Below are 15693 nucleotides of genomic sequence, written 5' to 3'. Positions count from 1 at the left end.
GCCACTGCAGCTTTAAGGCCAAGCTGCAGGGCCGTACAACTCTGCACACAAGTGATCCCCCCCACCCTTTTCTCCCCACCAACCGAGCTCTCTGTTGATGGGGTCTGATGGCCGAGCCCCCCCCCCCCCCCCGGTGTTTATTATATCTGCTGCATTGATACAGAAAAGAGAAGTTATAATACAGTAGCATAAATATATTATTTACGGTATATTATTGTAGATTAACTGACGAGATATAATATAAATAAATGTATAAGAGCTGAGAAAAAATCAAGCTTAGGAATCAATGCCCAACACACTGGAAGGATTAAGCACAGAGCAGCTTTGCAGGATTCAGCAGGAGGGAGGAGCACTTCACAAATGATGTCTAGTCTACAATGCACAATCTATTAAGCACTTCTTAAGCTGCGGCAGTTTAGGAATGGATTTGCACTTTTCTCAACTATAGAGCAGTTCTAGAAATTCATGCTAAACTGCCGCTATTAACCACTTCGCATCCAGACCTTGTTTTCAACTTATTGACCAGAGCAGTTTTGACAGTTTAGCTATGTCCCTATTTAATCAGAAATAACTTTATCCCTACTTATGACACAGAAATGAAATATATATTGTTTTTTTCAAGACAAACTAGGCTTTAATTGTATGCCATTTTTTCCCTCAAACAATTTTGTTTTCTATGAATTTTAATGGGAAAACAAAGAAAAAAATAGAAAAAACATGTATTTCTCAGTTTTACCAATTCCAGTTTAAAAATAAAAAGTGCTACTGTCGATAAAAAACACACATTTTGTTTGGCTATTCTTACTGCTTATCACAAAACTTCGATTATGTTACGGTCACAATTTATGGTGAAGATATTTGATTCTGAAATAGTGCTACAAAGTGTGTTTTTCACTATGAAATGAGAAAATAAAGTACCTTTAATAGTAAAAATCAATCTCATTAGCTCAGGAAACTTATATTCCCATTCACCAATTAGTCCTGCATCAGATAGTGCCAGAAATATGCACAGGAGCAAGCCCAATCCTGCACAGCACTGCTTCAATACAGGTCAGTAGATCTACTGACCTGTGGCTTAGATGAAGTCCCAGAGGACGTATATCTACTGACCTGTGGACGAAGTGGTTAAAGCAGATCCGAGATGAAAAAATAACTATAACAAGTAACTTGTCTATATGTCTTATCTAAAGTTTAGATAGTTTACACAGCAAATCTAGCTGCAAACAGCTTTAATAGAATATAATTTTGTATTCCTGTGATACAATGACAGCAGCCATGTTGTTTGTAAACATTACACAGAGGCAGGCTTCTCTGCATCTTGAGCAAAAAAACCTAATTACCCCTCCTCCTCCCCTCTGCCTCTGAAATCCTAGTAATACCTCCCCCTCCTCCTGCCCAGACTGAGCTCCCATGAGCCTCCATGAGCCTCCCATGGGCTCTCTGAAAACCTGTGGGCGTGGCTTGTTTAGTTTATAGAGAATTACAGTATTAAAACAAAAAAAGTATTTAGCTTGAGGAATGCCCTATAAACAATAGGAAAGGAACACAATTATGCAACGACTAAAGTTCATCTCGGATCCACTTTAAGTAGGATTTAAGAAGTTTCTAATTACATGCAGAACACTTTCCCTGCTGTTTAGAACTATTTAAGAAGAAAATACTGTTGGTAACGCTTTGATAAATCTGTCCCACTGATTTTTACTTAACCTCCTTGCCGGTTTTCCCGACCTGAGCTCGGGGTAGAAAAAAGCAGCTGCTATCGGTGATCCCGAGCTCAGGTCGGGGTAGGCATTGCAGAGCTGTACCTGCAGTTGTGGAGTCCCGCACGCGATCTCGCTGCACAGCCGGACTCCAGCCTCTCTCCCCGGCAGTGTGGGGTCTTTCCCTGGCCGCCGGGATCCCCCATGTCCCCGCTATTCTTCCGGGGACCCGGCAGCCAGTTGGAGCAGCGCAGCCGTGGTGGTGGCAGCAGAGCGGTGGTGGCAGCGTGACGTCATCGGGGGCGGGGCTAACATTGAAAACAAACTTCTCTATATTAGAGAAATATAGAGAAGTTAGTTTATATGTATATTAGCGCCATCTTGTGGGCAAAGAGAAAACTGCAGCCCAGGAGCCCAGGAAGGTAATTTTTTTTAATTTTGCTGCAGATCTCCCTGCCAGAATGATTTTTTTCAGGTTTTAGGGTCTGAAAGAGTGAAAAAAAATTGCACCGCTTTTAGACCCTAAAATCTGGAAAGAATCAGACCGCCAAGGAGGTTAAGAAATTAAAACTGCTGACATTTTTACACTTTAAGATGTCAGGATTCCCAAACTTTAAAGCTGGGAGTACACTTGCATAGCAGAAAACACATGCAAAATCACACATAATGTAAGTCTATGGGCCACACAAAAATCGCATGTGTATGTAAATCGCTCGTGATTTACACACAATGCTTTCCCACGGAGCCACAAAAAAACGTGTGAATTAAAAACACAAAAGAAGGAAAATGAAAAACCCACACACACAAAAAAAAAACAAACAAAGAGAAAGGCATATGCCAGAATGTGCTCTCAGACAAGTGTGCTCCCAAGCAAAAGTGTTAGTCACTGCGGACTGGGGTTCCTGGATTTAAAAAAAAAAAAAAAAAAGGGGGGAATCCAACAACAGCCAATCAGATTTCAGCCAATATACAAGAAAATATATATTGCTGACATTATCCTGTTTTGTCATGCTGGCATTAGGACTGGTAAAATTGTCATACGCTGTCTGCGCATGGCAGAATTATCACCTTTAGTGCATCAGGCCCTTGGTCTCAAGCTCACTGCGGTAAGAAAATTGAAAAAAGTGGGGGAGCCATCAACAGCCAATCAAGTTTCACACTTGCTGCCGTGGGAACAGTTAAATTGCTGCCATTCTTACACACTTAATGGCAGGTTCCTCAAACTGGGCCCAGTTGGTCAATGGGTAACCGAGAAACCAGAAAAGGTGGGTGGAGCCACCAATCATATTTCGACCACCAGTAAAATTTTGCTGGTCCTAATGCCAAGAAAGCAGCACCCTTACTGTATTACCAGGTTAAGCGGCGTAATGCTGGTGTTAGGACTGATAAAATTGCCATGCGCTATCTACGCATAGCAAAATTACTGGTCTTTCGCACATCAGGCCTTGGTCTCAAAACTGAAGAGAAAGTTTCAAGGTTATCTTGCTATCAAAGGGAAAAAATTGAACTGCTGCATGTCTCACAGTTTTCATCCAGGTTCCCCCGAGTTAGTACACCACAGGCGACTCCAGATTACGGTATATCTCTCTTGTTTTAAAGCCAACATCTTGTGGTTTGATCACAAATGACGCCAACAAGTTTTTGACTTTTTCAGAAAAAATGAATGTAGCATTGCTTTTTACAAACAAATGCCAACGCAGCCAAATGCCTCAAAAGGCCTTTGAGAAAGTGGCGGGTGCCGCGGAAAGCCTGCTGTGTTTCGTGGGGAATAAATGACAGAACAGGTAGACCATTTACTTCAAACCACTGTAAGTATCTTTTTTCCACTGTAGTTTTTTTTTTCTTGTTTTGTTCTGACCACTCAGTATTATTGAAATCCACTCTGCTATTGGTGGGCATAGTATTGCAGATGGCATAGCAGTTAGATTTATTGCAGCATCTATGGTATGTGGTAGTATTTAATGCATAGGCATTCTTTCAGGCTAAAAGTATTTACCTTGTTGTCCAAAACATGTGGGTGTTGTAGGGATGACTCAATATTTCATGCATTTGGCTAGTATTGTGTTAAATGTATCTGCTATGCATTCTCTGCTGTCCATCATTACACTACTCAGTCCTCACCTACTCTTTGGTTTTAATTGTTTTTATGTGCCATTGATTTCTAATAAAGATGTGTATTATGAGCACAAACTAGCAGCCCAGTTTTGTTATTATATCTTATATTACATGTATTTTCTCTATTTGCCCTCACCTTTAATAGGCCAGCTGTGTAAGTGACAGCATAGGTGCTCAAGAGATGTATTACAGTTACAAATTACAACACTAGATGGCACTGATGACATGGAGATAGGAGGAGAGTGAGTGTGTGTATGTATTTCTTCAGCAATGCTTAGTTTACAACAACAATCTTAAAGAACAAGCGATACCCATGCTAGCCTAGTAATAAAAAACATATATAAAGTAGATAAATACTAGTTCTACTTACATAACACATGTATTGCACTGTTCACGTTATGATTCCTGTGAATTTTATAAAGGAAAAGTAGAGAATCCTATTCTAGACCGTTTCCATCTTGGTTACCTATGAATGAAGCTAATCCTGCCATCATTTCCCCTCTCACTCTATTTTTCTCCTTTTTGTTAATTGTGTATTCATTACCCACCCTCCTCCCAGAGTCCTCAGACACTCCCACTGAGGTCTATACTAGGAAGTGCACTGTCTTTTTTTTTTTTATAAAGAGCTTTATTGTACAATAAGGCAAATTCAACAACAAGCTAGAGGTAGCAGAACAAATACAAAAAAAAGAATAATATCAAACATGGATACACATCCTACGCATATATATATTGAAGAGCGAAATACCAATGTCCATACCGTTCAACCTAGGAAATGGGGCACAAGAGTGCCTCCTACTGAGATCCTAGGGATAAGTCAAAACTAATAAGTTCTATAGTACGTTGCTCTTCTTGACTGAAAGAAAAACCTCTAGACTAAAACCAACCCCAAAATAAAAACAAAAAACAAAAAAGGAAAAAGAAAAATAACATCCTGTCTAAACACAAGAGTCCCGAATGTCATAGAGGCATTCAAACAAATAGAAACCCATCACACATCTGTCCAAGGGGAACTAAAATTGTCTATACGTTTTGCATGCATCCCAAATAAGATCAAATCTTGTTATATTCTCAACACTATAATAATAGACTCGATCAATTAACATCATCAAGTCAAGACACTGAGTAACCAAAGCTAACTCCAAACCAGTGGATTTCCACTGGAGGGCTATTGACCATTGGGCAGCCAATAACATGTATCTATATAAGGACCGGAAACTTCCAGGAACTTGAAGTGCACTGTCTTATGTCATTAGAAGGAGGGGGAAAAAAAGGGAAGATGAGGAATATATTATAGATAAAAAGATCCCCCAGCATGCAACTGTTTGGCGACGGTAATTAAATGGCATTAAAGGGCCAGTGCTTCTAAGGTATGTGATAACTCCAAACCATAACAGCAGAAAAAGTTTTGAAAGTTTTGAATGCAGGATTAGCATTTTTATCACTTAATACAATCAGACCAGTTGCTGTTGAAATTTGATTTTTATGGTGACAATCCCGCTTTAACAAAAATATATATGTTTGAAAAGACTGAGAGACTTCCTTTTCCTGCTTTTCTCTCTATGGTAATTTCAAATGATAAAAGTTTGCTTTCTATATTCCAAAGACATGTTTTTTCCCAATAGAGCATAGCATTAAAGCTCTAGTTTATTTTAAAAAAATAATTACTTTGCATGTTAGTGATAGCTATCGCTAACTCCATTGTACCTGCACCCTCTATACTTCTTGTATGTAGGGGAATTGGCCCCTCCCAGGCTCTTGATGACCCTTAAATCGGTGTGTGGCTACACACCTTGAACCTTGACACTACCATGTTCAACTTGTACTAAATTAATAACATGATTGATGTGAGGTTTGTTACTTTTATTGGGTTTTCGTTTAATTGCACATGAGTAACTCGCAATAGCTGATCTGCGGAATATGGCACTCATTTAGAGTATGGAGACCTTAGTTTTTGACTGAAACATGGTACTGATTCTCAATAGTATGTTAGTTATTTGAGTTTCATGCTTATTCAAAGTGTTTTATAATATGTTACTGATTTATTTCTTCCCCCTCTGAAGAGGACTCCTGCAAAATTGGACTATGGCCTCAATTCACTAAGATCATGCTGGAGATAATAAGGCAAGAGATAACTTGCCACCACACAGTGAGAGAGTGATCTTATCTCTCCATTCCTTAAGTTATCTCCTCTGTAGTTAGGTTACCTCTTCTGTAGTTAAGTTACCTCCTCTGTGGTTATTTTCACATGCAATTAACAGGTCGTCTTTAACTTTAGAATTCTGGAGTTATTTTAAGGATTGAAGAGATAACTTAACCACTTGCCGACCGCCCACAGCTGATGGGCGGCGGCAAAGTGGATGCCGAAAGGACCGCAATACGCCCAAGGGCGTTGCGTCCTTTCGGCATGCCGGGGGAGCGATCGCGTCATTCATGACGTGCGCTTCCCCCGGACACTGGCTCCGCCCACCCGCTGCAACATCCCGCCGGCCATACGGAAGCGCCAGCGGGATGTTAACCCCCGATCCGCCGCATCCAAAGCGTATAATACACTTTGTATTGTATACAAAGCGTATTATACAGGCTGCCTCCTGCCCTGGTGGTCCCAGTGTCCGAGGGACCACCAGGGCAGGCTGCAGCCACCCTAGTCTGCACCCAAACACACTGGATCTGCCCCCCCCCCCCGGCCCGTGATCGCCCACAGCACCCCTCAGACCCCCCCCTGCCCACCCCCTGACCACTGTTTGCACCCAATCACCCCCCTAATAACCCACCAATCACTCCCTATCACTATCTGTCAACGCTATTTTTTTTAACTCCCTAAACTGCCCCCTGGGGACTCCAGATCACCCCCCCCCCCCACCCCTCAGATTCTCCCCAGACCCCCCCCCCCCTGTGTACTGTATGCATCTATCCACCTGATCACCTGTCAATCACCTGTCAATCACCCGTCAATCACCCGTCAATCACCCCCTGTCACTTCCACCCAACAATCAGCCCCTAACCTGCCCCTTGCGGGCAATCTGATCACCCACCCACACCATTAGATCGCCCACAAACCCGCCATCAAATCACCCAAGTATATTGTTTACATCTGTTCTCTTCTCTAAACACCCACTAATTACCTACCAATCACCCATCAATCACCCCCTATCACCACCTGCCACTGTTACCTATCAGATCAGACCCTAATCTGCCCCTTGCGGGCACCCAATCACCCGCCCACACGCTCAGATTGCCCTCAGACCCCCCCTTATCAATTCACCAGTGCATTAATTACATCTGTTCTTCCCTGTAATAACCCACTGATCACCTGTCAATCACCTGCCAATCACCTATCACCCATCAATCACCCCCTGTCACTGCCACCCATCAATCAGCCCCTAACCTGCCCCTTGCGGGCAATCTGATCACCCACCCACACCATTAGATCGCCCGCAGACCCGACGTCAGATCACCTCCCAAGTGCATGGTTTACATCTGTTCTCTCCTCTAAACACCCACTAATTACCCATCGATCACCCCCTATCACCACCTGTCACTGTTACCCATCAGATTAAACCCTAATCTGCCCCTTGTGGGCACCTAATTAACCGCCCACATGCTCAGATTGCCCTCAGACCCCCCTTTATCAATTCGCCAGTGCATTATTTACATCTGTTATTCCCTGTAATAACCCACTGATCACCTGTCAATCACCCATCAATCACCCCCTGTCACTGCCACCCATCAATCACCCCCTGTCACTGCCACCCATCAATCAGCCCCTAACCTGCCCCTTGCGGGCAATCTGATCACCCATCCACACCATCCGATCGCTTGCAGACCCGCCGTCAGATCACCTCCCAAGTGCATTGCATCTGTTCTCTCCTCTAAACACCCACTAATTACCCATCAATCACCAACTGTCACCACCTGTCACTGCTACCCATCAGATTAGACCCCTATTGCCCCTAGGGCACCCAATCACCCGCCCACACCCTCAGACCCCAGCCCTCATCACCTCGCCAGTGCATTGCTTGCATTTATTCCCCCCACTAATCACACCTTGAGACACCCATAAATCACCTCCTGTCACCACCTAGAAGACACCCAAAGGTATTCCGTTAGGAGTATGGTGAGTTCATAGAAGATTTTATTTTTTGTCACAAGTTAGCGGAAAATGACACTTTGTGAAAAAAAAAACAATTAAAATCAATTTCCGCTTACTTGTGACAAAAAATAAAATCTTCTATGAACTCACCATACTCCTAACGGAATACTTTGGGGTTGTCTTCTTTCTAAAATGGGGTCATTTGTGGGGTTCCTATACTGCCCTGGCATTTTAGGTGCCCTAAACCGTGAGGAGTAGTCTTGAAACCAAATGTTGCAAAATGACCTGTGAAATCCTAAAGGTACTCATTGGACTTTGGGCCCCTTAGCACACTTAGGGTGCAAAAAAGTGCCACACATGTGGTATCGTGTACTCAGGAGAAGTAGTATAATGTGTTTTGGGGTGTATTTTTACACATACCCATGCTGAGTGGGAGAAATATCTCTGTAAATGGACAATTGTGTGTAAAAAAAAAAAATCAACAAATTGTCATTTACAGAGATATTTCTCCTACCCAGCATGGGTATGTGTAAAAATACATCCCAAAACACATTATACTACTTCTCCTGAGTACGGCAATACCACATGTGTGGCACTTTTTTGCAGCCTAACTGCGCTAATGGGCCCAAAGTCCAATGAGCACCTTTAGGCTTTACAAGGGTGCTTACAATTTAGCACCCCCCAAAATGCCAGGACAGTAAACACACCCCACAAATGACCCCATTTTGGAAAGTAGACCCTTCAAGATATTCAGAGAGGAGCATAGTGAGTCCGTGGCAGATTTCATTATTTTTTTTGTCGCAAGTTAGAAGAAGTGGAAACTTTTTTTTTTTTTTTGTCACAAAGTGTCATTTTCCGCTAACTTGTGACAAAAAATAAAATCTTCTATGAACTCACCATGCCTCTCAGTGAATACTTTGGGATGTCTTCTTTCCAAAATGGGGTCATTTGGGGGGTATTTATACTATCCTGGAATTTTAGCACCTCATGAAACATGACAGGTGGTCAGAAAAGTCAGTGATGCTTCAAAATCGGAAAATTCACTTTTGGCACCATAGTTTGTAAACGCTATAACTTTTACCCAATCCAATAAATATACACTGAATGTTTTTTTTTTTTTTTTATCAAAGACATGTAGCAGAATAACTTTCGCGCTCAAATGTATAGGAAATTTTACTTTATTTGAAAAATGCCAGCACAGAAAGTTAAAAAAGTCATTTTTTGACAAAATTCATGTCTTTTTTGATGAATATAATAATGTAAGGCTCGGTGGTGTATTCTCCACAGTCAGCACGCAACGCATGAGCTGACGTGGAGGAGGTACACACACCAGCACAAGGAAACAGGCCATCCCCAGTACAGTGGAGGGGAGGACTGACTCCAAAAGGAGATTGTGGCGCACAGAGCCGGCGCAGATCCGACAGCCACAAACAACACTTTCGCGATAACGTCTCAGCGCAAGGTAGCGCCGAGCGCACAAACCAGAACTGAGGAGATCAGGACAGGTAAACAGAATGAACGCCCGCCAGCCAGCCGCTACTCAGTGACAGCAAGCGTCCACAACAAGACAGACCGGAATGCGGCAGCCAATGCGTTTGCAGCGATGGCGTGCCTCACAAAGACAGGACAGGATAGTCAGGAAATAGCAGGATCAAGATAGATGAACGTAACACAGATAAACATACAATAAGTATGTTTTCCTAGCGTATTACAATTACAGCTATCAATGAAACTATTTGTAACGTCTGACTAACATATGTATATATCGGCAATGAACCGATATATGACATAAGCAGGAACACTGACTAGGACTGGAGCAATACAGGGAACAGGACTCAGAAGGATTCGCTATCTCTTCGCAGAGATGAACGCAATCCACAAATGGTAACAGGACAGGATTCAGAAGGATTCGTTATCTCTTCGCAGAGATGAACGCAATCCACAGACAGAACCAGGAGCAGGATAACTAACTCAGCACGGGTGATCGCGATACGCGCAAACCACCAAAACGTGCCGGAAAGCTGACTAACTGAACACAGGACATAAACAGCTCGTGCACGCATATATCAGCGTCACCGACGCATCAACGCAACACGAATACAAGGAAAATAACAAACGCGCCGGCATGCATATATATTGGCAATGAACCAATATATGATGCAAAACCAGCAAAGTATCTTTAGAACAAGAAACACGATCCGGGACTAAAGCAACAGCAAGACAGGCTTAACTGAAGCTATGATAGCCCGAGGAGTCCTGCAGGAAGCAGATATTTATACTGGGGTCATCCAATGGGAGCAGACATGCAGATTCCCACACAGGTGAATGATAATCAGTCACAAGCTGACAGCAGGGAAAGGCAGACAAAGCCATGCAGCCTGCATGGAAAGAGATCAGAACTGCCTGAGCTGCAGCACTACTACTGCCAGCAGCACCTGCTGCAGCAGCGATCATGACAAATAAAAACTAAAACTCGCAGCAGCAATCAAATAGCACCAAAAGAAAACTGTATTAGTGACAAGAAAAGGAGGTAAAATTCATTTAGGTGGTAGGTTGTATGACCGAGCAATAAACCGTGAAAGCTGCAGTGGTCTGAATGGAGAAAAAGGCTCTGGTCCTTAAGGAGTAGAAAGACTGTGGTCCTCAAGTGGTTAAAGACAGAAGAGTTACCTTTAGGTTTGCCTGAGGTAAAATGTTTCCTGAATACTACCTGCCTCATCGCCATGGTGATAACTTTAGAAACGTTATTAAAGACTGGAGATAAGCTTAGTCAATTGAGGCCTATGTATCCAGCTTTATGGTCAACTGTTTTACTATCTTGGCCTCAACCTTAGACCCCTTGGACTTCCGCTTCCTTTAAGGGTCTACTTTTGTCACTCAAAGGGCTACTTCGTTTACTTGTTCTGTATTACAATGTACCTGTTAAAGTGAACCTCCAGACTAAAAACCTACTCAGCAGTCAGCAGCACTGAAAAGGCTTGGTGTTTTTTTACCAGTTTCACAGCATCAGAACTTTGTTTTTCTTACCCAAGCCTCATTTTTAGCTGCACAGAAAAAAACTGCTCAGGCATTTTTCCCCTGATGCTGTGCAAAGCATGATGGGATTTCTGATGATGTTGAGCTCGTTCTGTTGTTTTGGTGCAAAAAAATTTTTTTTCAATTTTGAATTTGAGATTTGAAGCCGAGCGCATGCAGCTGGGAGGGGTGATCAGGACACAGGACAGTTGGAACTGTGTCTCATGCTCCCTCTCACCTCCTTTCAACCAAAAATATGGTTACCCCATGTTAAAGATGGCTGTCTTCATAAAAACATTTGCCTGTTCTTTTAAAACAGGGTGGGTAAGAGATGATATTATCTATCCATTATAGTTCACATAACTAATGTAACTTAATGACAGTATGTTTGATTAGGCTGAAGTTCCCCGTTAAGTTGAATGTGCCTTGTAAGTCTTTTTCTCTAATAAAGATTGTTTGAAAAAAAAAAATTAAATAACTTACAGCACTCTGCAATCCAACAGGTACCAAAAAGTAGATGAAAAAGTCCAGTCAAAATTATTTTGATAGTGAACAGATCCTATTTTATAAATAAGAGCCGTTCACTTGTCACTATGCAACGGATCTGAGGGATCTGTTGCAGAAGTGGACTGCACTTCTGCGTAGTCCGTGATAATCCCTGTCCATTTTGCATCTGCATAAGACAGGTATGCTTGCCTGTAAGCAATCGCTAAGATCACTGAAGGCACTGTCCCCTAAAATCACCTCAAACTATGATTTTGGGAGATCAAAAAATCATGTCTGTACAGCTTTTTAATTTATTTATATATTTTTTGAGAAATACTTGCCAATACAAAAATAAACAATTCAATATTTGTTATTGATGCAGTTGTAGTTGGTGTTCTGGTTTGTGCTATACAGTACAATATGAAATCAGTATTTGGCCAAATTGTGTTAAATCATTGTAATAACCACAAATTCTAGATTACAAATAAATCAGACTACTGCTGGTATGCAACACATCACTGTAGACAGCCTTATAATCATTTTCACAAGAAACCTGATTTATGTTAGCACATACCTGGCTATATAATGCTACAAGTATGCCTCGTTCTGTACTATACTGGGTGTATCTGTCTGGGTGGAATACCAAAAATTCAAGTAAACAAAAGCCCAAAGTGGTTTTTCCACATACTTTTAAGTGGTTTTCAAGTGTATCATGCAGAAAAATGTCTCAGGACCCCTCCTTGGAAAGTCTGCAGCTTTTGTTCTGTAACAATAGTGTCTTGAAGTTCCCTGCAAAGTTAAAGTAATCCTGTATGGGAAAAAGAAGCCCTGGGGGTACTTACCTCGGGAGGGGAAGCCTCTGGATCCTAATGAGGCTTTCCTGTCTCTGTCCGCCAGCCCAATACAGCACTGGCAGTCCCCAAAAACAGAGAGACATCAATATTTACATCTATGCTCCTGCACAGACACAGAAGCGGCTCCCTGCTTGGACTCCGGCAGAAATAGTCAACCCCAATTCGGTCTGCTCTACTGCGCAGGTGCAGACGGCTCGCTCCTGCCCAGTACAGCTGACCCGATCAGGCTTGGCTATTTCTGAGCAGAGAGGCATGGGCGTGCATCAACAAGGAGATCTTTGGGGGTCCCAGTGCTGGATCCCCTCTGCTGCAGAGAAGAAGGGAAGCCTTATTAGGTTTCAGAGATTCCCCCCTCCCGAGGTAACTACCGCCCAGGGGCACATTTTTCCCTTACAGGTTTACTTTAAGCTGCATACACACGTACAACAAGAATCTAGCATGTGTACAGCGCGGCCCCTGATCCCCATCCGCTCCTTTGTGTGCCATACCGTTGGTCCTCCCCCTCCCCACCATAGCAACAAGACTTGGCCCAAACTGTCGCCCAAGAGATCAGGTCCCAATCCCTGCCGGGTAACATTTGTTGTACCCGTGTACTCAGCTTAGAGATCATCAGACAGATTTAAATTTTTAAGAGGTTATGATAATTTGGCAGCAGTTTCTTTGCAAATAGAAACTTGGCCAATCCAAATCTGCAGCAGCTGGATTTTATTGGTCCTATTTCAAGCTGCTTGCAAATTGCATTGGCTCAAAAAGTTGCAAATTCAGTAACTAATAGCATCAATCAAAATTCAGTCCCTGATATACAATGGATTGGAAGCTTTGTGTGGTTGTTTTTTCTCTACTCCTACCCTTTCGCTCCTCCCATCCCCCTCTGTTGTGTTGTAACAGATACTGTTTTGCACACTGTAACATGGTGAGATTCAGGCTGCTTTCACAGTGGGACGTTACAGGCGCACGTTAGAGCAGCCCGTAACGCACCCCAACGCACAGCAATGAAAAATCAATGGGCTGTTCACAGTGCCCACGTTGCGTTACATTGTAACGCAGCACGTCTACATAACGTACTGCATGCAGTACTTTACACGTGGCTAAGCCGCGTTAGACTGTTTGCACATGCTCAGTAGGGTTTTTTTTTTTTCATTTAATGGGCGGAGAAGAGGCGGGGAGAGGCCGCTACGTAGCCAGGCACATGGCTACTTATTATTCACTGCACTTGAAGTGTTTACATCCTGGAGCAGCCGCGGATTGGCTGGCGGGACCACGTGATGCGGAGAGCTCCGCTCACGTGGTCTCCGCAGTGCCTCCGACAGAGCAGGCGCACCAAGAGCTGCTTGTAACGCGGCTCTTGGTAGCGTCCTGCTTCAACACCACCAGGCGTTGCGTTAGGGGCACGTTATGTGCCCTATAACGTCCCCTAAACGCAACGTCCTGGTGTGTAAGTAGCCTAAAAGTCTACAAACAGTTCACATTTCATTGTAAATGCATTGCAAGTGAGTAAGGTATTATAATGCACATGCTGACACACAATATGACTTTTTTTTTTTGCCTAAATATCATTGCAAGACACAGCAAAAGTTTTTTGGTTTTGTTATGTACGCATTATAATGCGATGCAATTACTCAATGAGACTGGCCACACTACCGCAGAAGCAACGTAAACTCAGCAGTGCGTTGCCGAGAGGTACAACTGGTATCGTGCAGTAGGCATTTGCATTGGAGTCTATGGCACCACAGCAATCTATTTAGATTGTTGCAGTGGCGGTGCAGCGCGCATGTGCAGATTAGGCGAGAAACAGTGACGTACCTCCTGTCCTATGCTATGCATATTACCCTGTTGGTGAACTCTGCTACAGGGTAATATGCACGGGGAAATGGCGCAGTGTGATAGTCCTGCCCCGAGCTCTCCTGCCGCCAGACAAACGGACTGCACTGCGCACCTTATGCAAAGTTAGCTTTAGGCTGGTTTCACAGTGGGACGTTAAAGTCCCATGTTACAGCAGCCAGTAACGCAGCCTAACTCACAGCACTGTAAAATCAATGTGCTGTTCACAGTGCACACGTTACGTTACATAGTAACGCAGCACTTTTAAACAAAGTGCTGCATGCTGTACGTTATATTGTGCTAAGCTACGTTAGACTGTTTGCACATGCTCAGTAATGTTGGAGGAGGAGGTCTCCCCTCCTCCTCAGCGCCTAGCCACATGGCTAATTAATATTAACTGCACTGTGGAGACTCGTGGTGGGACTGTAGTGTTGTCCGGATCATGAACGAATCGTTCATTTGATCCGGATCTTTTTTGTGAGTCGAATCATCCGGATCATCACAATGAAAGATTCGGTTCACAGTGGATGTCTGTCTGGAAGAAACAGGAACATACAGAATGTACAGTGCAGGGAAAGTCCTGATCCGCTAGTCATTTCACCCAGTCTGCTTCCCTAGTAAAATGATTTAAATGATTTGGTTCAAAGATCCGGATCTTTTCAATGATCCGATTCAAATGATCCAAATCCTTAAAAAGACCTGGACTTCCTATCACTAACCTGGAGCGGCTGCTTTGAGAGCTGCATAACGCAGCTCAATCTGATGTCCAACTTCAACACCACCATGCGTTGCGTTAGGGGCACGTTATACGACCATAACGTCCCCTAAAACGCAACGTCTTGGTGGGAAAGTAGCCTTAATCAACTTTAATATCTAACCAATTAAAAATTGTATAATGTATGCCATACAGAAGTGTCCCCCACTCCCTAATTTCCCCATCCAAGCTTATAGGGATCAAAAATTTAGGCATCCGGGATACAGTGGCCTCTCTCTACCTAGGCAAGTATTTGCTCTATTGGTTTAGGTTCACTTTAAGGGACTTTGATTAGGTTGTGTGGGTAGAGGGGAGGAGGTTCCCCTCAGCCAAGTGCCCTGGTAATTGTCATTTGGACATTAGTACAAATTGCTAAATGGTTTTGGAATCTGTTACAGCTTCTACTCGTTTTCCGTATTTGTAGAGGTTTTCGGATGAGAAGGATTGAGAAACCCACCCCTTTCATTATTGTGGGATTATGGTTCCATTACTGCTATAGTCATAATATACCAGAGGTGTATCTAGAGGGGTACAGGCATGGCTCATGCCATGGGCGCCACAGTACGGAGGGCACCATGCCTACTCCTGTGCTGCACCACCATGCTCGCCCCCATGCCTCCCCATCACTCAGACCTTATATCAGATGAATTCTGTTATCTGGGGAACATGTATACTTAACTTATGTATAAAGGGTGCACTTGGCTTAGTGTTAGAAAACAGGACAGAGAGGGAAGAAGAAGAGAGAGTTTCGAAACATTAACTTCAGCAATATCCCAAGCCAAAAAACACAGGCAACCATAACACATGCATGCAAGAAAGGATGCCGTTTTAACCTCCTTAGCGGTAACCCCGTGT

This window comes from Hyperolius riggenbachi, chromosome 3 (genome assembly GCF_040937935.1).
Source record: "Hyperolius riggenbachi isolate aHypRig1 chromosome 3, aHypRig1.pri, whole genome shotgun sequence".
Classification (NCBI taxonomy): domain Eukaryota; kingdom Metazoa; phylum Chordata; class Amphibia; order Anura; family Hyperoliidae; genus Hyperolius; species Hyperolius riggenbachi.
The sequence above is the reverse complement of the archived record's forward strand: the minus strand, read 5'-3'. Positions refer to the sequence as shown.